Raw genomic sequence first — 22559 nt, forward strand, 5'->3', positions numbered from 1 at the left:
CTCTGTTCCCCAGAGTGACGCGTGGCAAACGCCAGGAGGGACAGCACACCCTTCTGCCCGGGCCCGCTTGCTGACACTGGCCCAGCTTCTTCAGATGACATCAAAGCCCCTCCTGACTCGCTTCCTGCCCCTCTGGCTTAGGCCACAGGGATACCCCCCGACCCTGTGAGTGCCCCTCAGCCTCTCTCCCCCGGCTGAGGCTGGCCACCCTGTCCCTGGTCCCCACACTCCGCCCTGCTTCAGGGGACCTGCCCTGCCCCGCGCCCCAGCCCGCACCTCCTCACTGTATCTGGGGCATCGTCTTAGAGGCTGGCTGCAGTCCTGTTTCTCCCTCCAGACTGAGGATGGAGCTGAATCCTCTTGCTTCCCAGCCCGGCACAGAAAGAATGCCTAATAAATGCTGACGCGTGAGCGGATGAATAAGTTGGGAAGAAAAATTGGACCCGCCTGGCCAACTAAGGAGCCTGCCACGCCCGTGTCCCCTGGCTGGGACCGCGGCGCCCGAGACCCCTGCCCCGGCAGAGTCTGAGATTCGCCCCGCGTGAAGCCTGGGCCCGCACCCTCGTTCTCAGGATTTCGGACCAGGGACGGAGAGCCAGGCGGTCAGTCGGGGCGGGAGCAGAAGCCAAGAGAGCCGGAGAGAGAAGGCAGAGAGAGGGGGGACCAGAGGCTGAGGCGGCCAGGCAGAGAGCAGGGAGAAGGCAGCCTGTCGACGGCACCACAGACGGCGGACGCCACGAGGGAACAGAGGCCTCGCCTGAGCCTTGGGCGTGAAATGAAACAGCGGCGTAAAGCAAAGATGGTCGGAGAAGGGGTGAGCTGGCAGGGCCTGTCGAGGGATGGAGAGCCGGAGGCCCCCACGGGGAGTGGCCGTCCCCAGGCCGGCAGGGGACACAGGAGCCAGGTGGCTGAGACAAGCCAGCCACGCACAGCCCGCCCCGGCCGGCCCCACGGCAGACCCAGCTCCGTGAGCGGCCCCTGGCCTTTATTTCTGAACGTGCCTCTTGGGGGTCTGCCTGCTGGTGAAGAGGCCGGGCGGGCACTGACTGTGCACTTCGAGGCGGGTGGGACCCTCAGGGCGGAGGCGGGGGCTCTGCTGACAGGGCCTGCAACCTCACTTCCTCCCTCGAATTAAGAAACCGACCCGCTTGGCTCGTCCAGCCCGAACCTTGTGGCCTGCAGCCCTTGGAACCGGGGTTTGTTTATTCATTTAAATTGGATTCTGGCATTTACCTGTGTTTGTGCTCTCCATAAAGACCTTTTTATTTGGGGCCTGGAGAGCTGTTTACTGCTTAGCACATGTGGCACGAAGACGTGATGGGGCTGGAGACGCTGGCGCTGCTCTGCAGGGAGCGCGGGCTGGAGGGGCGCCAGGCGGGCCCCTGCCCCCGTCCCCCGGGGCGCCGCCTGCCTCCGTGCAGATAACAGCCGCCAGGAACAGGAACGTCGCCGGTGCAGGGAGCTTAGAGATTCAGGATGGAGCCCCCTCCCCCCACACCTCCAGGAAGAGGCAGGGGACAGGGCTGGGCCGCAGTAATAAAACGCACTTTGAAGAAGAAAAAAAGCATCCCGAAGTTTGTGTCTTTCATTCTAAAGGGGCGAGAAGGATGGAGATGGGGTGAGGGGCGTGTGCGGTGCGCATCACTGGCGAGGTTCTAAGGTGGTTTCGGCCCAGGGATGTGGGCAGACGGGGGTTTGCCAGGGGCCCTGAGTGGGGCAGATCAATCAGAATTGGGGGCGCAACCCTGTGACCCAACAATCGCATCCCTTGGTGTCCACCCAGGGGAGCCGAGGACTTAGGTCCACCACCGCCCGAACCGGAAGCAACCAGGACGCCCTCCAGCAGGCGACGGGTAAACAGCTGCGGGCGGTCGGCGCAGACCGGGGAAAGCGGTTCCGCGCTGAGCGCCCCGAGCTCCCGAGCCCCAAAGGCGCACAGAGGAGCCTTACATGCACGTCACTCGGTGGAAAAGCCCATCGGAAAAGCTGCACGCTGCAGGCTTCCCGCTCTGTGACGTCCGGGACAGGCAAAGCCATGGAGCCCGTAAACAGATCAGCGGCGGCCAGGGGCTGCCCGGGGCTGGGAGGAGGAGGCGGAGGGGTGAACCGCCGGAGCGCGGAGCAGGTGTGCGACAGCGAGGATCCTCTAGATGACACCGTAGCGATGGAGACCTGCCAGTCTCCGTGTGTCCGAACCTCCCGGGCGCGCAACAGCGGGAGTGAGCCCACGCCAGCGTGGACGCTGGGGGACGACGCGTGCCTGGACCGTCGGCGGGGGCTGTGCGTGGGGGCGGGGCGTCCTGGGGCACCTCTGTGCCTTCCCCTCAGTTCTGCTGTGGACCTGAAACTGCTGTAAAAAGTAACCTTCAAAAGGGAAGAAGAATGAACTGTCCCCCCTCACATAAGGGGACCTTGGACAGCAAGACATAAAACAAGCGCACGTGGAGGCTTGTTTTTGTTTTTTAAGCACTGGGGCAGCCAAGCACCTTGGGAGACGGGGCGGGGGGGGGGTGGGCTTTGGGGTCAGAGGCCGAGGTGCAGCAGGGAGGGGCCCGAGGGCGCCGGACCTGCAGGAGAGGAGGAGGAGTCAGACCCCGACAGGGGCGAGGGCGGGGCTTAGGCAGGGACTGTCGCACTTGATGTATTTACTGGGAACGTGCGACAGGGGAGACGCGTGATGCCTCCCCTCTCGTCCCTGTGACCGCCCCCGAGCTGGGCCCTATCCCGATACCTGTCCTCCGGATGAGGACGTGAGGCTGGCGTGGCGCTGGCTGCGGTCACACTGGGCGGACTGGGAACAGGACACTGGGTGTCCCTTACACCCTCAGGGCAGAGGAGGGGCGCGCTCTCCATCCACCATGCCCAGCGGGAACAGGACGCGTTAACAAGGGCAAAAGAACCAGGTGACGTAGGTTTCCGATCATTTAACCCTCCTGTTGAAAATGTTACCGTTTCAGCATGTGATCAACACACAGATTATTCAACAAACATACGGCTCTTCCCTCGTAAGCCTTTGAAATCCCGATCGTATTTCACACTGAGGACGCATGGGGCCCAGCCCCAGGTCAGGGGCTACACCGCCGCCCATGGCCATGGCAACCGCGTAGGGGAGCCCAGGGCGAGAAACGGACGGACCCCTTTGAAAACTGCTAAGCCGAGGCCATCGGGTGGGAAATCTCCTGGCTGGTTTCAGGGGTGAGACTTGTGACCTTTTTTTTGTAATGAACTCTTGAATTGGAACTCATTTTAGATTTATAGAAGCTGCATCACGGTACATCTTGAACTTCAAAATCTCCCTGCAGTCCACAAGGCCCAGCGCATTCAGGACTTCGGGGGTCTTGAGAAGTCAGACGTGCTTCTGGTCCGATCACTTTGGCGATCCAAGTTCAAATTCCCCACAGATGACTCGGGGACTGGAGGCTCTGCAGAAGGTTCCGGAGTCCGCGGTAACACTGGGAGCAGCCAAAAGTCTAACTTGTGATTCATTTTCCTATTTTTACCTCCCTTCCTCTCTGCGTGACCAATGGCCTGGTGGCAAACATTTGCTCCTGAAGTCTGGAGGGCACCGGGGCCAACGACCGGAGTCAACAGCCGCTCTGGGGCATGCCAGGGACAGCGACAGTGTTGTCCAGTGGCCAGTGACTGTGACCTGCAAGTGTAACATTAAATTTCCCGTAGCCGCGTCACAGAAGTAAAGGGAAGCAGGCAAAGCTAATTTTAATACTCACTCGTTTGCTGTCTTTGGAGGGACTCTGGCATGCAGAGCACATGGCGTCTGGAATCCTGTTTTTCCCCCTTAAAAAAAGAAAAATAATATACTGTCTAATCCAATGTATCTAAAGTATTATTTCAACATACAATATTTCAAAACCTATTATTTAGACCTTTCTTTTCGGTACTAAGTCCTTGAAATCTGATGTGCATTTTATACTTACGTATAAATCCATTTGGAGTTACATGTTCACTGGAAATTTGCAAATGTCAACTTTATAATTTGTAACACAATTGTGTGTCTTATAAAATACACAGGTAAAGGCTAGATTCACCCACCAAAGTTGTCCCAAACATACTTAAAAAGTTTTCTAATCCCTGGATTTAGTATCAATCTTTACATATAAACGTATTAAGATTAAACTAAAATTCAGTTCCTCGGAACGAGCTCCATTTCAGGTGCTCACCAGCTACGTGTGGCCAGGGGCCGCCATGGTGGACAGTGACGGTGGTACCTCCTGTCACCAGCCAGGTTCTTTATTCTGCTCCAGCTCGGCCTTCCTGCCTCTGATTCTTCCAAGCGCAATGGCTTCCTCCCATCCTTCCTTGCTTCGCCCTTTCACCCAGATACAGCTTTGCCAGCGTGGTTGGCTGAAGCCAAGGGCGTCCGCTCCCGGGATGGAGACTCGTCTGGGGCGTGCCTTGCCCTTGTTTTTCTTGATCGCCGCCAACCTCGGGGCTCGTGGCCACAGCCCAAAGGGCGGCGATGTCTTCTGTAGCCTCTGGCTGCGGGAGTGGCGCTGGGCAGTGCCGCGGGCACCGTCAGGACAGGAGCTGACGAGGAAAATTGTGCTGGGTGGGTCTCTTTTCCTGTCGCCCCCTTTGGCACTTGAACCACAAGCCACCAGTTCCCCGGCGCTGGCCGTGTGTGTCTGTCTGGGCATCTTGACGCTGAGGGCCCTCTGAGCCTCGGCTGGGTGTCTGCTCCTGGTGCCCCCCAGGGACGCACTCCATAAACCTTGGGTCTTCTCTAAGGACCGTGATTACAGTGAGCAAATATGCCCACGGGGAAAAGAAAATGGAGTTATGAGCTGCTCCAGGGTAACATACAACTTCCTTAGCCACAAATACTTTTCCTGGGAATTTGCGCAAAGCCGTAGAAGACTGGCCTTCATGACGGAGGCCACGCTGCGCTGTCTGTTCCTCGTGAACATCACATAAGGGGGTCAGCGCAATGGCACACGAGGGGCTCACTGACGTTTGCGAGAAGCTTTGTCTCCAAATCTGCTTGTGACACTCTGGAGGTCCTTCAAGCATTCAGGCAATGTAAGGTTGGCTCATTTATGTGGCGGTGGTGATGATGATGGTGATGGTGGTGATGGTGGTGATGGTGATGATGGTGATGGTGGTGATGATGGTGATGGTGATGATGGTGGTGATGGTGATGGTGATGGTGGTGATGATGGTGATGTGATGATGGTGGTGATGGTGGTGATGGTGGTGATGGTGGTGATGGTGATGATGGTGGTGATGGTGATGGTGATGGTGGTGATGATGGTGACGGTGATGGTGGTGATGGTGGTGATGGTGATGGTGATAATGGTGGTGATGGTGACAGTGGTGATGATGGTGGTGATGGTGGTGATGGTGATGATGGTGGTGATGGTGGTGTGTTCCATAAGACGTAAGTTGTCCTGAGCACAGGTGCTGTCTTTAATTTTCATATCCCCCAACTCAGAATTGAGCTCAATAAATGGTTCCTGAATAGGAAGCAGAAACTATAACTAAATAAGTAAGGGGAAAAGAGGGTTGTTCAGAGCTGCCAGAGGACTAACTGGGAAGCCAGGCACCGGTCTGGAGCCCTAAGTTAGGAAAGAAAGCTGAAGTCTGCCCAGGCAGGAAAGGAGAGGGGGAAACTGGACATTCACAGCCTGTCCCCAAACCCATCAGAGCCCTCCAACCACAGTGGCCCAGAGCCAGCTCACGCGGCCACCCCAGCAGTGGCTCGGAGTGAAAAGCCATCGGACAAGCTGCTGGACACACAGCTGATGGTCGGCGTTTCCCTGTGATGACCCACGGCCCTGCCAGTGGGACTCCTGTTTGGTTTTTCCCTGGTTTGCACGCTTGAGCCATTTGCTTACCACCGTCCATGTTTTCGCTGTATCAGAGCACCACCTGCACCAGCGATCTGTAAACGCCGCTGCAAGGGGCCGGACGGTCCAGACTTCAGGCTTTGTGGGCCGGACCGTCGGCGAGTGCACCGTGACAGCAGCCAGTGTAACACGATGTGTCGACAACGGGTGTGGCTCAGTGCCAATAAAACTTTACTGACAAAAACCAGGCCACAGACGGGATTGTGCCCAGGGCCATGGTGTGCAGACCCCAACCCACACTATTCTTTACAAAACATATTAAGGACTCACGGTGAGGAAAACATTTACAGTACATGAATAGAAAACGTCATATGAATCCCATAAATGGAAAACCCCATGCCTTGTATAAAAACTGCACAATTAAACGCGATGAAGGCCAAACAAGGTTATTAAATTGCAGCAAGGAGGATGAACTTGGGAGATTTGCAGCCTGAGGTCCGCGCTTTCTTGTTCACACAAAAGGGAAACGAGGAAGTCCCCGGGAGGGATCCATGGCTCCTTGGCACCAGGCTTTCTCTCTCCTCGTGAGAATTAACTGGATTAGCAAGAACTGATGGGGTGCCTTCTCTTGATGTGGCCTAACCTCGTTTAAGTCCATTCAGCTTCCCACCTGAGGTCTGTGACAGGGCCCGGCTGCCCTGGGAGACCCTGGTTCGTTTATCGAAGCGGCTGTGCCCTGACAGCAGGAACCCCGCTCCCGTGGAAGGCGGCGCCCAAACCGCGCGAGGCATCGAGGCGGCTGGCCTCCCTGGGGCAGGGTGGCCGGGCAGCAGGGCGGCCCCAGGCAGCGTGCCCAGGCAGGCTCTGCCCCCCTGAGCCCGTGGAGAGAAGGCAAATAAACCCTCCCACGGGGTTGGGCGACAGGCCCGGAACCCCAGCGCACCCTGGCTCCTGGACTGCAGGGACCCGGCCCCGCCCTGTCTGGCTGTGCGCCCCGATGCCCGTGTGCGCCTTCAGGTCCCCCAGGGTCCCCCATGCGGGGGAGGTGGTCACCAAGCAGCAGAGGTCGTAAAGTCTGAGCCCCGGGCACCCGGCTGATCCCAGGGGCGCAGGGACGGCACGCAGCCCCGGCACGCTTAAGCTCTGTCCCATCGGAGGCTGTAAACCGGGGCTGCAGAGCAGACGGGGTGGCCAGCCCAGAACGTCCGCCGCAGTCACTGTGAGTGAGTCAGACGCTTGATTCAGAGAACAAACACCACCAGCTCAGCTCACTGCACACACGGGCGGGGCAGGGCGGGGCGGGGGCCAGCGCCGTGTGCGCGCCACGCCTAGAACCCACACCGCCCACGGGCTCAGGAACCGGGGACCGAAGATGCGACAGGGTCTCAAGACTGGCGAGACCCAAGCAGGGTCCTCATGTGCCACTGTCATCCTGCAGGGACCAAAGGGGCTGCCGGCGATGCTACGGGAGCCCCTGGCCTGGACGCGCCCAGAGTCCACGCCCTCCCGGGGGGTGGTGTGAGCAGGGGCCGCCACGGGCAGCTTGGGGGGTGGGGGGGACTCTAAGACAGGGACCATCCTGTCTTCCAGGCTCCTGAATGGGCTGCTAAGCAGTCACCTGCCCCCAAACACACCCTTCCCTGCGCCTTTGCTCCTGAGCTCACTGTCCCCACGGCCTTCCAGCTCTTCCCAGGATCGCACCCCACCACAGACCGAGCCTCGGGGGCTCTGCGGCTCCCCGTCTTATGGTGAAGCCCGTAACCCGTTTGGAGCTGACGGTTGTCTGTGGTGTGGGACGAGGGTCCAGTGTCACCGTCTGGCGTCTGGACGGCCAGGGTCCCAACACCGGTTACTGAAAAGACCGTTCTTGCCCACTGTGTGCTCCTGGTGCCCCGGTTACAAAGCACAGGGTGTGGCCACAGAGAGAGAAAACACCGGGGCCATTAATGCAATACACTGGGGAGGGGACACGGGGCACCCTCAGATCTCCCGGGAGGACAGGCCGCGTCCGGCCCTAGAACAGAGTGGCTTTGAGAGAGCGAGGTGAGGCCCCAGCCAAGGCCCCCTTTCCTCCCGCGGTCACATGGCTGTGGCAGACGGCGGCTGGCTGACGGCTCCAGGCTCGGGCTCCGGGGAGGACACAGAGCCCCTTGTTACCGGGAAACCCAGCGCACTGAAGTCAGAGGCTTCCGTCTCAGCCCGTCGCCCAGATCAGTACAAACGAGGTGTCTGCCCGCGCAGGCCCGCGCCGCTGCTTCCCGGCCAGACTCAAACAAACCAGACCCACCGGGGGTCCCACCCGCAGCCGGGGGTCCCTCATGCGCCACCGCTCAGACGTGCAGCCTCAGCTCCTCCCTTGAACTTGGGCCCTACGCCCAGTTAGCTACCGGGGCTGATGGATCCTCCTTGGCCTGCTGCTTCCCCGTCCCTGCTCCTACCGATGGCATCTTAGCTGTGACGGTGGCCTCCCTACCCCGGGTCCCCTGCTGCCTTGGGCCCGCCGATCACAAGCAGAATGACACCACGGAGCGGTGCCGCCTGGCCTGCCCCTGCTGGAAGGCACTGAATGTCTCCCCATTGCCACCCCATCAGCTCCTCAGCTGCAAAAACGCCCTCCTCTCCGCTTCCTTTCACAGCGATGACAAACTGTTCCAGACATTCGAGAAATTATACAACAAACCCTTCGTGCTGACACCGTGCTTAACAGGTCAAATGTTTCTGATCGCCTGGGTGCCTCCGGGGTCCTCGAAGGCAGCCCCACGCCCCTGAACTTGGTATTCACAGCAGTGTCCCCAGCAGGCTGCCCCTGGGTGCGTCCCCAGGACACGCCTTGGCCGCTCTGCGTGGTTTCCACCTTATCCACATGCCATAACATGGTGGGTGTTTTCTCAGCTTGGGGTGCAGGTCTGAAGAGGTTCGCTGCACGGGGTGTGGTGGGAGGCGCAGGCAGGAAGGTGGGCGGCGAGCGTCCACGGTGGGCTCCCCCTTGGGGTCATCCCGCCAGGGCAGCCGCTGGACCACTGCCCATCCCCGCGCCTCGCGGCTGAAGGTCACTGCTGCGGGAGGGGCGGCAGGTGTCTGAGGTGGGACACGGTGGCCTGTGGGGGAGCCGTGCTGAGCACTGGGGTGCCGGGGCCATCGCATTCGCGCTGAGTGCCACCTGGCCCATCCGCAGCGTCAGGCAGCCCTCGCCTCCGTCTGGCCCCAGAACATCCCCATCAGCCCACTGAGCAGCCGCTCCTCACCCATCCCTTCTCCCCGCCCCTGGCAACCGTTAATCTGCTGCCCGTCTCTATGGGTCTGCCTCCTCGGGACACTTCCTGTAAGTGGCATCCCACGCTGTGTGGCCGCCTGTGCCTGGCATCTGTCACGCGGCACCCTGTTCCCACAGTCCATCCACGCCGCGGCAGGCAGCAGCGCTTCGCTCCCGCTCACGCCTGAGTCACACTCCACGGCGTGACGGACCACGTTCTGTGTGTCCTCCACCTGACGATGGGCACTTGGCTTGTTCCCGCCTCCGGTCCATGTAGGGAGTGCTGCTGTGCTCATTCCAGTGCAGATTCAGTGACAGCCCCGGCTGTCAGTTCTCCTGGGCACGGACCCGGGAGCAGAATCGCTGGGTCAGGTGGCCTCGGTCTCTGGCGCCCATCATTCGGGCCCACGCGGTGCGACCCGGCAGCCACGGGCCTCACGCGGCTGCGGAGACGGGCGGGAAAGGGAACATACACATCGATTTCAACGCTGCAAGGCCAGGAGAATGTGAAATCTCTCATTAATCATGTTCTACATTGATTACGTGTTGACGCGAAAATGCGTTAAGTAATTGGGTTAAATAAAATACGTATTAAAATTAATTTCACCTGTTTCTTTTTATTTAAAAAATAATGTGGCTGCTAGGAAATTAGGAATGAGCACATTGTGCATGGTGGCTCCCGCCTTATTTCCGGTGGACAGCGCCCTCTGGAGTGTTCGTCGGCCTTGTCACGTGTTCCTTCACATGATTTGCTTCCGTTTCTTCCTCTGGATCATAAACTTCCTGAGAGATGGGCCACGTCTCAGTCTTCCCTCCGCCCCAGAGAAGCTTTGCCGGTAGCGAGAATTCAAGCAGCATGATATTTCTCAAGGTAGGTCGGGGCCTGTCCCACCCTAGCTCTGTCTTCCCCAACATCTTTCAATCATTTCCTATTGACTTTTGGATAAAGCAAATGTCTTCAGCGTGCTGGGAGGCCCTGCAGGGTCTGGATCCTGCCCACCTGTTCCTCTTCTCGTCACCCTCTGTGCACTGGCCACATGGTCTTCTTTCCTGCTTGCTTCTGCCCCAGGGCCTTTGCACATGCCACGCTCTCTTCTGGCGATGCCTTTTCTTTCCTTCCTCACCTGGTAACTCCTATTCACCCTTTCGATCTGACCTCAAACAGACCACGAGGATTCTGCCCCAGGCTCAGGATCACAGGGAGGACCCCCCACATCTCATACTTGGCCAGCTCCACAAAGCATCTTCTTGGGCTGATGCCCACGCCCCCTAGAACTCCCTGGCCTGGTTCGCGTGCTCCCCACACTGGCTGGAGGAACGCACGGGAACTGGTAGATGCTACACCTGGGTCTCAGGTGTCTCCAAAATAGAACTTCGGTCCAGGAATAACACTGGTAATTAGACACCTCATGTCAATTTCATGGGCTGCAAATACCTTCCCGCTGGACCCAGAGAGGAGTTACAGGCTTGAGCAGACCCCACGAAGCTGCCGAAATGTTCCTCAGTCGCTCTTCTAAAGACGTCTTTGTCCCTCTCTTGGGGGCTGGCCACCCCAGGCCAGGGCTGGGGTGCAGCTGCCCCATGTCCTTGCCCGCGATCAGTCCCTTTCGGGGCAGACAGCAGGCCGGCGGGCACCGGTGGGTGTGAATAGCAAACATCCACAGTAAAAAGTCCACGCGCCGGGAAAGCCAGGGGGGAGGGCCAGGCTACTTCCTGTCTGTGGGTGTGGGGGGGGGGTTCAAGGGTGCACAGGAAGTTTCTCCTGTGGGTTTGGTTTTGATTGTTAATTTGGGGGGCAGGTAATATCCGCACATCGTTTGGACCTCGAAGAATGTGAGGAGCATGGTGAACAAGACGTGTCTCTGAGTTGGGCACGAGGAGGCCCAGGTGCCCTGCTCTGTCCTCTGTCCGGGCGCTGGGCCCCGGCAGCTGCCGTCTCCCCGGGGAGGCTGCCCTGATGAGCCAGACGAGTTCCCAGCGGGACGCCCTGCCTGCTTCTGTCCTGATGGGAGCAGGAGCCGTCCCAGGCCAGGGGAGGACAGGTTCATTCTCAGCTCATAAACCCCTCCCTGGCATTTACAGCCCGCGTTTGATCTTTCAAAGGCGGCCCCTCCGCCGCTCACGGGTTATTTACGGCCTGGGCCGCTTACCGCCCCTGCGCCCTCTTGATTCAGTTACTTGTTTACAGGGACGTATATTTCTTACTGCATCTGGAGCCGGGGTGATGAAAACGGAATAAGCATGAGGTCATGGGCAGCGGCAGGGAACTTGGGGACTCTGAGTTATAGCTCGGCTTGTTTGGGACACTCTCCGGCCAGCGGGGGTTGGGGGCGGAGGTGGGGTGTGAGATGTGAGCGTTATGGCTGGGAGCGGGTGGCACATGATCACAAGGCAGGCTGAGGCGGGGGGTCACCGCCTGAACTCAAAATCTGCCCCCACCACTTGACATGTTGTGCCTTGGTTTCCACGTCTACCCAGTGGGGCGACCATGGGGATGAAAGGAAGTGACCTAGGCAGTGCTTAGAGCAACGTGGGCGCGCGGGCGGGGATCTCTGAGGGCTCGCTGCTGTGACTGACAGTGGGGTGACAAGGCTGGTGAAATCACAGCCCTCGGTGGCCGCGGACACTGCACCCTCAGGGCTAAGCCCGGGAAAGTCTGTCACCCGACACAGCCCTGTCACGGGTGAGCCAGCAGGGGTCCCCTGTCTATGGGATGTCCAGATGGGGACATGAACACCGGTGAGACACTCTTTTGTTGGATAAATACTTACTAATGTCTATTTTGTGCCGGGCAGGCACTGTGCGAGGCTCTGGGACCACAGGAGAGAATACAGTGATGTCCCCGCCGCCCGCACGGAGCCGACGCTCCAGGGGACAGGGTGGATAATGAGCAGACGTTATAGCCGCAGGGAGTGGCGGCTGGGGCCGGTGAAGCTCACATGGGGAAGGAGGGCACGTGACAGGTGACGTCTATAGCGAGAAGGCTGAAGAGAGGCCCTCCAAGGAGGCAACGCTCGAGCAGAAAAAGAAAGTCGGGGAGAGCAGTAGGGAGGCTGGAAATAAAGGCTTTATTCATTCGAGGCGTGAGCACACGCAAGGGCAGGTGACCCGGTTCCCCAAGGCCGAAGGCGTAAGTTCACACATACCTAAAGCAAAACAAACATGAATTTCATTTCTTAAAAAATGAATGATTGATTTTAGAGACAGAGAGAAACACTGACCCAGTGTTCCACTCAGGTATGTATTCATTAGATGATTCTGGTATGTGCCTTGACCGGGGATTGAACCCACAACCTTGGTGCAGCCAGACGATGCTCTAGCCGACAGAGCTACCTGGTCAGGGCCCAGGTTGCGTGTCTCACAACCAGCTTTGGGTTAGAAATGAAAGCAAATGCATCTCCTGGAAGAACTCGTTCTCCCTGACGTCTGCTGCTGTCTGCGGGCTGAAACAAGCCCACGATACTCCTGACATCACCTCCCTGGGTGGCTTCTATGTCCCCAGAGAGTGACAGGGCCCTTCTGAAAGAGGCCAGTGGCCCAGCAAAGCAGCGCAGAGACCACTGTCAACTCCAGGGCCGCTCACACACGGGTGGACAGTGGGCCGAGCTCCCTCTAGCAGCCTGGTAACCTGGGGTCTTCCCACTGTGCAAGGAGATCATGTTCTCTCAAACGGCAGCACCAGCAGCGGGGCCTATTCCAGGCTCCCACGTCGGCGGAGTTCTGTGGGGACGTGTCCCAGAGCTGGGGCCAGGTGCGTGAGCCCCATCACCACGCCACTGATGAGCCCTGTGTCAGGCTGCCTGCGGGGCGTCCCTCACTGAGGAGGCGGGGCTGCGGGTGGCACTTTGGCTGCACGCCAGGGACACAGACCCCACCTGGCTGCCCTTATCCTGTGACATCTCAGTCCTCACTCCCGGGGAAGGAATTAGCCCCAGCAGTTCCACATATACTCCTGAGGCTGCTATTCTTTTATATGAAAAACACCTGAAGAAAAATATTCAGTGGACTTCCGGCCAAGATGGTGGCCTAGAAAGACACACTGTGTCTCCCTCCACAACTAAGAAGGAACACAACCACCTCAGAACTAGAGACAACCAGCAGTTCCAGAAAATCAAGCTGCATGGAAGTCCAGCAAACAAAGATATAAGAAGAAATACTCATCCAGACGGGTCGGAGGGGCGGAACCGGGGCAGAGAGGACTCGGTGTGGTGGCAGCAGCAGTGGTGGCAGCATCAGGCCGGCAGAAAACACAGTCAAACATTTTAAAAAGTCAGGAGGGACACCTGGGGAGCGTTCCCAGCTCCTCACCAGACCGCACAGCTCACAGTCCCAGCACCAGGGAAAATCAAGCCTCATTGCTTCTGACTGTGCAGACCAGTGGGGGTTGGGGCGGAGGCAGGAACTGCAGGTCTCTCAGCAGAGTCCGCTTGTTTAAAGGGCCCCCAGGGTCCTAGAACGTCCGCAGACCCACCCACTCTGGGAACAACGGTCGGGGCAGCAGCTAGAGGGGCGCCAGTCCCATATGGAAGTGGGAGAGGTGCCTGGAAAAGGGGCGAGTGCTGGGCAGGCAGCATCGTTCCCTCTCTGACACCGCCCCCTGCCACCAGCACCACAACGTGGTGAAACCGGTCGCCCTGCACTGAAGAATCCCTAAGGCTCCACCCCTTACAACGTAACAGGTGCAACAGCTCTACCTAAGACACAGAGGCAAACACACACAGGAGCCTGTCAGAATGAGGAGACAGAGAAGTATGGCCCAAAAGGGGGAACGGATCAAGGCTCCAGTGGGAGAACTAAGCAACGAGGAGATAGCCAACCTAACAGATGAGGAGATGGCCAACCTAACAGATGCAGAATTCAGAACACTGGTGATAAAGATGCTCACAGGCTTGATAGATATGCTTAATATGGCAAACGCATAGGGGAAGAAGTGAAACAAAGGAAAATACACACAAAACCAATAGTGAAGAAAGGGAAACTGGGGTTCAAATGAATGATTTGGAACATGGGAAAGAAAAAAACAGTCAACCAGTACAGAATGAGGAAACAAGAAATGAAAAAAATGAAGAGAAGCTTAGGAACCTCTGGGACAACTTTAAATGTGCCAACATCGAATCATAGGGGAGCCAGAAGAAGAAGAAGAGGAAGAGCAAGAAACTGAAAACTTACGTGAGAAAATAATGAAGGAAAACTTCCCAGATTTGGTGAGGGAAATAGACAACAAGTACAGGAAGCACAGAGAGTCCCACACAAGCATGTAGAGCTACTCCTGCAAAAGACGCTCCTCGGGCTCCGGAAGCGGCGCTGGCCAGTGGAGAGAGAGCAAAGAAAATAAAACAAAGTTTCGAATGTTGCTAAAAATGTGCGCCAGCTTCAGTTCAAACGACCACGGAAACACCCAATAACGAGCGTGACATCCAGAGCCGGTTATTGGTGGCGTGAAATTCTTGTTTTGCATGAATCTTTCTGATTTTCATTATGGAGGTTGCTTTTTTATTTCTCTTGAAAGACACACAATGCTTCAGATGGAGAACAAAGCCACGTGTTTTTTCTTTAACAGGACCTGTTTTTCTGCGGTTTGGGTGGACGGGTTAATATGGAATTCAAAGCCCAAGTGAATGAGGCTCAGATCCCAGATCTCAGCCGAGACGTACGTTCATGTAGGACCGTTCTTTGTGAGGCAGGGGGGGCGGGGGGGGGTGGCCATGGGTGGGAGAGGGCCAGAGGGGCTGAGTCCAGCCCCCGGTCCTTTGCCAAGAGGAAATGCTTCTGAAGTTGCGCGCGGTTTGGTTGAAAGTCGGTACTGAGTTGAAGTGCGGCTCCTGCCTCCTGAGAGCATTTTACTGTCTCCGGTGGAGTTATCCGTGGCTGGTCTCATTCGCCCCACCATCCTCTGAAGGTAGCAAAGAATAAGGAGGTCGGTGCAGCCAGGTGAACCGGACAAGGGCGTCGCTCGGATTCTAAGCCCGAGAGAGGGCTGAACCGGGAGAGACGCTTTTCCACGTTGTCCGTGTTCTCCCAGGGCCGCCAGGCACACGGGGTGTTGATCTGGACTCCGGGTGGTTCTGCAGAGAAGAGAGGCTCGCAGATGTCGTGCGGGTGGAGGGGATGGAAGTGAACTTGGCAGGGCAGAACCAGCGCCGGTTGGCCTGGGTTTGGGAGTTACTGAAGTCAGTGGATTTCGGGGGCCGGCCCAGAGAAGGGCTTTCCCCTGAGGGGGTGTGCTCTGCGTTAGCCCCTTCACACAAGGTGACATCTCTATACTTGGCAGGGCAGAGGCCCAGCGTCTCCAGAGCAGCTGGGCAAAGCCCCTGTGAGGCAGAGCTTCGGCTCAGGACACCGCGGGCCTGTCCTCAGCCCAGGAAGACGGCAAATCAGAAGGCGGTTTCTTCAGGGCCCCAAGCACCCACCCTGTCCCCCTTCCAGGGCAGCCCTGTCGGGTGCCTGACAAGGAGACCCAGAACATGGAAGGTTTCTTCTTCCACAGAAGCAGCATCTCCAAGTCAAATGCGAGAGCACACACTTCTAAGCAGCTTCACAGCATGAAGATTAACGAGAGAGACTTTACCCGGGTAACTTGCAAGCTTACACTCTAAGACATTCATATGAAAGCTATTCCAGATAACAGGAGCTAAGTAACATAAACAGTTACTTCTGTTCCATGTAACGGAACTATGCAGTTGGGCAATCCAGGGTTGCTGAGGTACCCCTTTCAGCCAAGGACCCAGGCGCCTTCAAAGTGTTTCTCTGCCATTCTTTCCACTGAGCTTCTTCCTCGAGATTCAAAATGACAGCCAAAGCTCCAGCCATCACCTCTTCATTCCAGCCAGCAAGAAGAAAGGGACAAATATCTGAATGCCCTGCCCCTGTAAAGATACTCTATGAAAATTATGCACAAGCTCTTCTGCTGGAATTGTATCGGCTAGAATGTAATCGGGTGGCCCCTACCGAGCTGCAAGGGAGGCTGAGAAGTATAGTCTTCATTCCCAGCTAAAAACTGGGAATTCTAATACTGGTGGAAGGGCTCCTGTGTTGCTTCTGAGGCTGGGTCATTAAAAGACGCAGCTTCCGCTTGGCTCTCCTTGGCGACTAGCTCTGAGAAGCCAGCCCCGCCCTGTGAGGAAGCCCAAGCAGCCACACGGAGGGGCCGCGCACACGTGTCCCATGGTCTCAGCGTAGGTTCCAGCCAGTCAGCAGCATTGACTCACAGACGTGTGAGGGGTGAGGCCTCAGGTTATCGCAGCCTTGAGCCTGAACGTCTTCCCAGCCGGAGCCCCAGACACCACAGAGCAAAGCTAAGCTGTTGTCCCTTGAATTCCCTGAGCCACGAACCCTGGCCCAGCAGGTGACAGAGTGTGGACGCGGTTCTGTAAGGGGCCAAGGGCGCCCTGGGGAGCTTGGAGCAGGAGTGCGTGATGCAGGCGGTGACTGCAGTGTCTCACCCCCGGTCCCTCCAAGGTGGGAGGAGCTGTTGGCCCTGGTGACAAGGCTGATGTTGATTCCTTCCCTGACAGCATGTCCCATGCGCGTGCACCCCTGGGATGCCCACGGACAGAGGGGGTGATGCCCGGGGCACGACCCCGACATCCTTGGTTGGAAAAGCCTTCAATCACTTCTTGTTGAACGATGGTGTCAGGGTGGGCTTCCAACACGTGTCTGCGGCACGGAAGATGATCTAATAATGGAGGGGCAGGGAGGAAGGGGACAGGCCCGAGCTGGGGGCACCATGAAGAAGTCATTGCAATATCTGACCGAGAGATTAAGGGTTTCCAGGTGTGGGCGGGGTGAGGAGGGAGGTCTGAAAAACGTCCAGGAGGTAAAGTCGGCAGAGCCGGGGTATCGGCCAGATCCGGGGGTGAGGGGAGGTGGGGGGCTCGGGACAGTCCCTCTGTTTCTGGCTTGGGTGAGCTGGTGGGGATGCTGTGGACGGGAAGGGACGTTTAGGGAAGCTGGCGGGTTTGTTTGGGGGACGTGTGGAGTTATGTCCAAGTTATGTCCAGCCGACCAGGTGGTGATGACTAGCAAGCAGAGTGTGTGTGTGTGTGTGTGTGTGTGTGTGCGCGCGCGTGTGTGTGCCCAGCTCCCCACTGCTCCCCGCCCACACCCCTCGGCAAAGCGACGTGACACCTTCTCTCCCAGGCGGAGGCTGTGCCCTCGCTCTGTGATCTCAGCTCAGCCCTGTGACTTGTTCTGGTCAGTGGGACGAGGTACAAGTGCTGGCAGCAGCCTGCTGGGGGCCAAGGAGACCCATGGAACTGAGCCGAGTCCTCCCAGCCGCGGCCAAGTTCACCCAGCCAGCCCCCAGCTGACTCGCCGGCTGCCCAGGGGCGCGCAGAGGCCAGCCCAGCCCAGCCCAGCCCGAATCAGCAGAACGGCCCAGCTGACCGAGAGGCTCCGGAGGCTCACAGACAACCGCGCCGAACCCTTTGGGACGGTGTGTCATACAGCTGGCGTGGGACAGTCTCCCCAGGGGCCTCAGAATCAACAGGACAACTTCCCAAAGCCTCTAGGATGGTTTTTCCAGCTCAGCACCCTGCCTTTGGGGCCAGAGGCTCCTTCGTGGCAGGGACTGTCCGGGGCGCTGGAGGATGTGTAGCAGCATCCCTGCCCGCTATAGATGCCTCCCCCCAGCTGTGACAACCCAAAGTATCTCCAGACATTGACAAGAGTCCCCTGAGGAGTAAAAAAAAAAAGAAAGAAAGAAAGAAAAAAATCACCTGAGCTGAAAACCGCTGGGCTAAAGGATTCCAGAGAAAGCATAAGACCAGCCCTCACAGAATAAACTGGCAAACCAAGGCTCCGAAAGATGATGCCAATATAGCCACTATAAAAACATTCATTCATCATTCGTTCACTTCTTCATTCTTGCAATCATAGGCAATCATTGCATGCCCCTGATATGCTGGTCAATGTACTGGGTGCTGGAGCTCCCAGGGAACTCATAACCTAGTGGGACACAAACAAATAGGCTAGTATAAGCCCTGCGACATCAGAGAAGAGGCATTTAATGCACATTAGTGGGAGGCATTCAGGGCCAACTTCCTGGAGGAGGTGGTTCCTTTGCTGAATTTTAACAGCTGATTCAGACTTCTCCAGGATGAAAGAGGAGTATTGGGGGCACCCCGGAAGGCACAATACATAATAGGCTCTATGGGTAACAGGTATAATTGCTGTGGGGTAAGGGGAGCAGAGCAGACCTGGCACTTAAGGAAAACAGGGCCCATTCTGCTGGGCGGTTGTGATAATCCAGCCGCTCCTGGCTGCCTATCACCTCCCAGAAGTCCCTGCAACAGAGCTGAGCCCAGCCCCGGGGAGGCTTTGCATGGCACCAGGGTGCAGGCAGAGGGCCGAGGGGAGAACAAGGCTTCTCTGTGGGAAGGCCCGGCCCGCCGCTCCTCAGCCCTGCTGCACGGCCGCATCCGAGAAGCCGTGAAAAGCCACACCGTGGGCGGGCCGGGCGGGAGGGGCTCTAGGCACCGCACATTCCTGCCCTCGGGCTCCCTTGATCTGAAAGAACCACCGTGCAGAAAGCGAGACCCTGCCACCCTTCCGCCCAGCCTCCGCCCACGGCAGGGAGGCGGAAATAGCATCCTTCAGCAAATATTGACCAAGGGCTTGTATGCCCAAGGCCCTGTGGTGGGTGTGGCTGAGAATACAGTCTCAGGGTTCATTGGGAAGCAGGCTGATAGTGCAGGGCACTCAACAGAAACTTCTAGAAAATATGACTCGTGCATCTGCTATGGGCCGGGCACTGTTGTGGGACTGGGACGCTGCTGAACGAGACAGAAGTTCCTGGAGCCCTGGTGCTTACATTCCAATGACAGGGACAGACAGTGAGCCAGTAAATCAATAAACAAAATCATTACTAGACAGTGGTAAGTACTTCTTGGTAGATAATGCAACGGGATAAAGAGACAGAAGGGATCTGACCTCCTGAGGTGACCGCAGACAGCCTCCCTGGTCAGGGGACAGGTGGGCTGTGTCCAGGGGGTTCACTCGCCCGCCCGCCCTGTGTTTGCGGAGCACTGCCCAGGCGCTGGGCGTGGGGATGTAGCAATGAATGAAATTGACAAGGGCCCCGTTCTCGTGGGGCCACTGGGAGGGAAGGAAGCTAAGCAAGAACAATTGTGTTGAACGTGGCAGCTGACAAAATACAATGGGAACATGAGAACATGGGCAGGAGGCAAGGGATCAGAGGACCAAGGCCAAGGCCAAGGCCCAGGCCGAGGGCAGGGGCCGGTCAGAGTGAGCCGGGCTGGGTCGCAGCTGAGCAGCTCCCGGAACTGGGAGGAAAATAACAACGTTGCGAGCTGGCCCTTTCCCTAGATGCCCTTCCCCCATTTTGTCTTGGGGTGCATGCCTTTCCCTCCCCAAACATCATCTCTTCTGAGAAGCCTTCTCTGACATCACCAAGCAGCATCAGACACCCCTAATCTGAGCTGTCGACACGCCTGTGTGACAGTGCCGGTCATATTGATTGATCCTGCTCTTTACTTAGGAGTCTCCCCACCTCGCAGACGCTGAGCACCTCGGGCACAAAGCCATTGCCCCCTCTGTCCACAGCCTAAGGCAGCGCCCAGCAAAGGGCGACAATTTATCTAAACGGAAGACCAGAAACCACAGCCAGCCCCACGGACCGTTCGTGCCCATGAGCCAAGGGTACACTTTACCGATGGACACCTGCCATCCATCTGATGACCATCATCTGCCGGGTTCTGGAACCTCCGCTCCCTCTTGCCCTCTCGCCCTCCCCGCAGTGCCCCACGCCCGCCTCCAGGCCCTCGGCCTCTTGCCCCAGGGTCTGTGCCCCGCCCCAGCCCCTCACTCAGCCGAGCCCTCCGCCCGCCCCTGTCCGCCCCTCCTGTGGGTCCCTCCTGCCTGAAAGAATAAACCGCCACAACCTGCCAGCTCACTCTTCAAGTCTTGAGGACTCAGCTCAGCCCTCCTTGGCCCCGACCCCTTGATCCAAAATAAAGAAGTGACTTTTTGAACGTTTTGAGGTTGGAAGCACTGGACGGCCGGTCTGCCTAGAGGCTGCGTCCGCCCCCCGCGCGCTAATGAAGAGGCCTGTGTGCAGAGGCGGCCGGCGCCGTCTGAAGGCAGGGCTGCCAGTGCCCGTCCCTCGGAGCCAGGGGTTTACGTGACACCTGGGAAAACAAAGCAGGAGCCGTGCCTGCGGCGGCTGCGAGAAGGGCCCCAACGGGGCACACCGGCGAGCACGCGGCGGTCGGCGCCCAGACACTGGGCCTTTGTGCCTCGGCCTGGCCGCCGCCGCGAGCACCAGGCCGAGCCCTCTCTCCGCCTTCGCCTGCCGGGAAACCCGCGTGGCTGCCGAGTTTACTCTGAGCAGGTTCTGAAGGGCCTGTTGTCTGGGACCTGGGACGTGTGGACACCGGACTGATCACCTTCCGCAGCGTCCCTGGGAGAGACGGGGCGGCCAGGCGGCCGGGCGGGAGCTCCTGCGTCACATGTTCACGTGGCCAAAGCAATTCGAAGAGAAAACTCCATGAACATGCCTGAATCGTGGCAACAGAACACTGATCCTGACCCCCAGTGGGTGGGGGGTGGGTGTACGCAGGGGTGGAGACAGACGCGAATCTCCATTATACAGGTGAGGAAACTGAGGCGCAGGGATCTGAACCCTGGCCATCCGACGGCTGTGATGCCTCTCCCAAACATGTATGGTCCCCGTAGAGACAACAGGGGACAGGCCGGGGACAAGCAGAGATAGCCGTGGGGAGCAGGGAGGAGTGAGCCAGAGGTAAGCGGTAATGGTTCTCCTTCGAGCTGCTTGTGGGGAAGGACAATTTTATCAACATTCACACTGAAATCTTTGAGGTGAGTTAACTGTGCATCAGTTTGCCTGCGTCCCCACCCCCACCCCGGCTCAGAAGTCGTCACCGAGTGGCGGAGGCACCCCAGGACCAGGAGGTGGGGGGGCATCCATGGCGGTGGCAGAAACCCACGCAGTCAGCCCCGAATGGCGAGCAGGGCTGCGTTGTCTGCTTCCAAAATGCGGCCCACGCCCGGCTTGACTCCCTTCAGAATATCCTGTTTGCGCTATTTTGGGAAAATGGATGGCTTTTTTCCCTGAGCCTTCCAGAAGCCTGACAGATGGTCCCAGATCTGTGTGCTGTGTTTCCAGGGTGGCGCCCGTGACACTCCCGATGGCTCTTTCGACCGCGTCAGGCGTTTGAGCAAACGTGCTGCCTCAACAAATATTTACGGAAAGCCTGCTGTGCGCACAGGACTGGGCTGCTGCTGGGAGCTGAGTCCCGTGCATTTATCGAACGCGTATCATACGTGGAGTGGGAGCCAGAGAGACTGGAGGGAAGACTCACTTCCCTCCTGGGGGGGGGGGTGCACCTAGGAGCGCTCCACACGCATGGCCCTGTGACACACACAAGATCAGATCAAAAAGCAGTGCCCACGGGAGCCTGCGAGTGGAGACGTCAGTGACAGGAGGACAGGGAGCCCCTTTGCCGTGGCGAGAGGAAGGCGTAATTTTTATGTAGAGGAGCTGCAGGCTTGTCTGGAACCAGCTGGAGACCCAGCCCCTTCTCCCCACTCCCAGACTCCTGGGTAGGGAAGAAGCTGTCCCAGCGCCTGAGGGAGGGGGCTGTGTTCTGAGGAAGGAGCGACGGGCGTCCCGTGAGAAGCAACAGAAGCAGTCCCCGGCCACCGAGGCGCAGGCGGGCCGCTCCCACCGCCGTCGTGATGAAACCTAAGCCGGGGCCACGCACAGGTTTCCGTAGCAGGTGAACACGAGCTTGCTCTGAGGAATTCTTGCCCCACCGGGCCTCTGCTGGCCCCTCTCATAAACGGGTGCAAGTGAGACCGGCGCCAGCTGCCGCTGGCGTTATTATTATCACCGCTCAGGCTGCTGTGACTGTCATTGTTTTATTATTGTTACTATCGTCACCAGCATCTACCGCCCGGCCGGGCACATGGCCTCTACCCCATCACCAGCGTCGATGGAAAGAGCAGAGCCAGGTTTGGCGCAGCATGAAACGTATCCTTGCTTCCTCTCACCGTGTTGCCGCCCAGCCTCCTGCGAGCTCACCCATTAACGCTTAATAATCGTCTTTAAATAATTGTGGCCTCCCTCAGCACCTGTACAAAAATTTTCCCAAATAAGGATTACGGCAATTAACACATGAAAATAAATTTCAGAACTGCTTAGGTTACAATGCTGCCCTATGCCCACCCCCTTGTATCTGTGCCTGCTAACAGATGACTGATCTCCAATATTGACCTAAACCACAGAAATGCCTAAAAGATGCATGGCAACCATCAAACAGCCAAGTGATAATAATAATAAATACTATCGTCTGCAAATAATGATAAATCTGTCTTCCTTTCCATCACTTTATCCCCTTTTTAATATTCATGTCTTATTGCTTTAGCTTACGCGGCTGATCCAGCACATTAAACGATGCAGCGTAATGGGCACCCCTGTCTTGCTCGCGACTTTCCTGGAAACCCTCTCCCTGGCAGGTAGA

At 57.7% G+C, this 22559-nt stretch overlaps 1 protein-coding gene and 1 long non-coding RNA gene across 6 annotated transcripts in view; both read right to left on the minus strand.

The window, feature by feature from the left end:
• Positions 1-1506: 1506 nt before the first annotated feature.
• Positions 1507-2875, minus strand: LOC149996725 (uncharacterized). Its single transcript, XR_016514148.1, has 3 exons — positions 2732-2875; positions 1951-2350; positions 1507-1590 (listed from the first exon to the last, which is right to left on the minus strand). It is a non-coding gene; the product is annotated as an uncharacterized LOC149996725 (long non-coding RNA).
• Positions 2876-3605: 730 nt separating this feature from the next.
• Positions 3606-22559, minus strand: part of ZNF664 (zinc finger protein 664) — a 79304-nt gene continuing 60350 nt past the window's right edge. For 4 of the 5 annotated variants that reach the window (XR_016514153.1, XR_016514151.1, XR_016514150.1 and 1 more), the window contains 2 exons: positions 3729-3795; positions 3606-3649 (listed from right to left, as the gene is read on the minus strand). The gene's annotated coding sequence lies outside the window, so the exon portion shown is untranslated. Of the gene's footprint in view, positions 3650-3728; positions 3796-4178; positions 4571-22559 lie in introns of those variants that run through there. The other variant, XR_016514152.1, reaches the window with a different exon arrangement.

This window comes from Furipterus horrens, unplaced genomic scaffold (genome assembly GCF_987537825.1).
Source record: "Furipterus horrens unplaced genomic scaffold, mFurHor1.1.pri manual_scaffold_11, whole genome shotgun sequence".
Lineage (NCBI taxonomy): Eukaryota > Metazoa > Chordata > Mammalia > Chiroptera > Furipteridae > Furipterus > Furipterus horrens.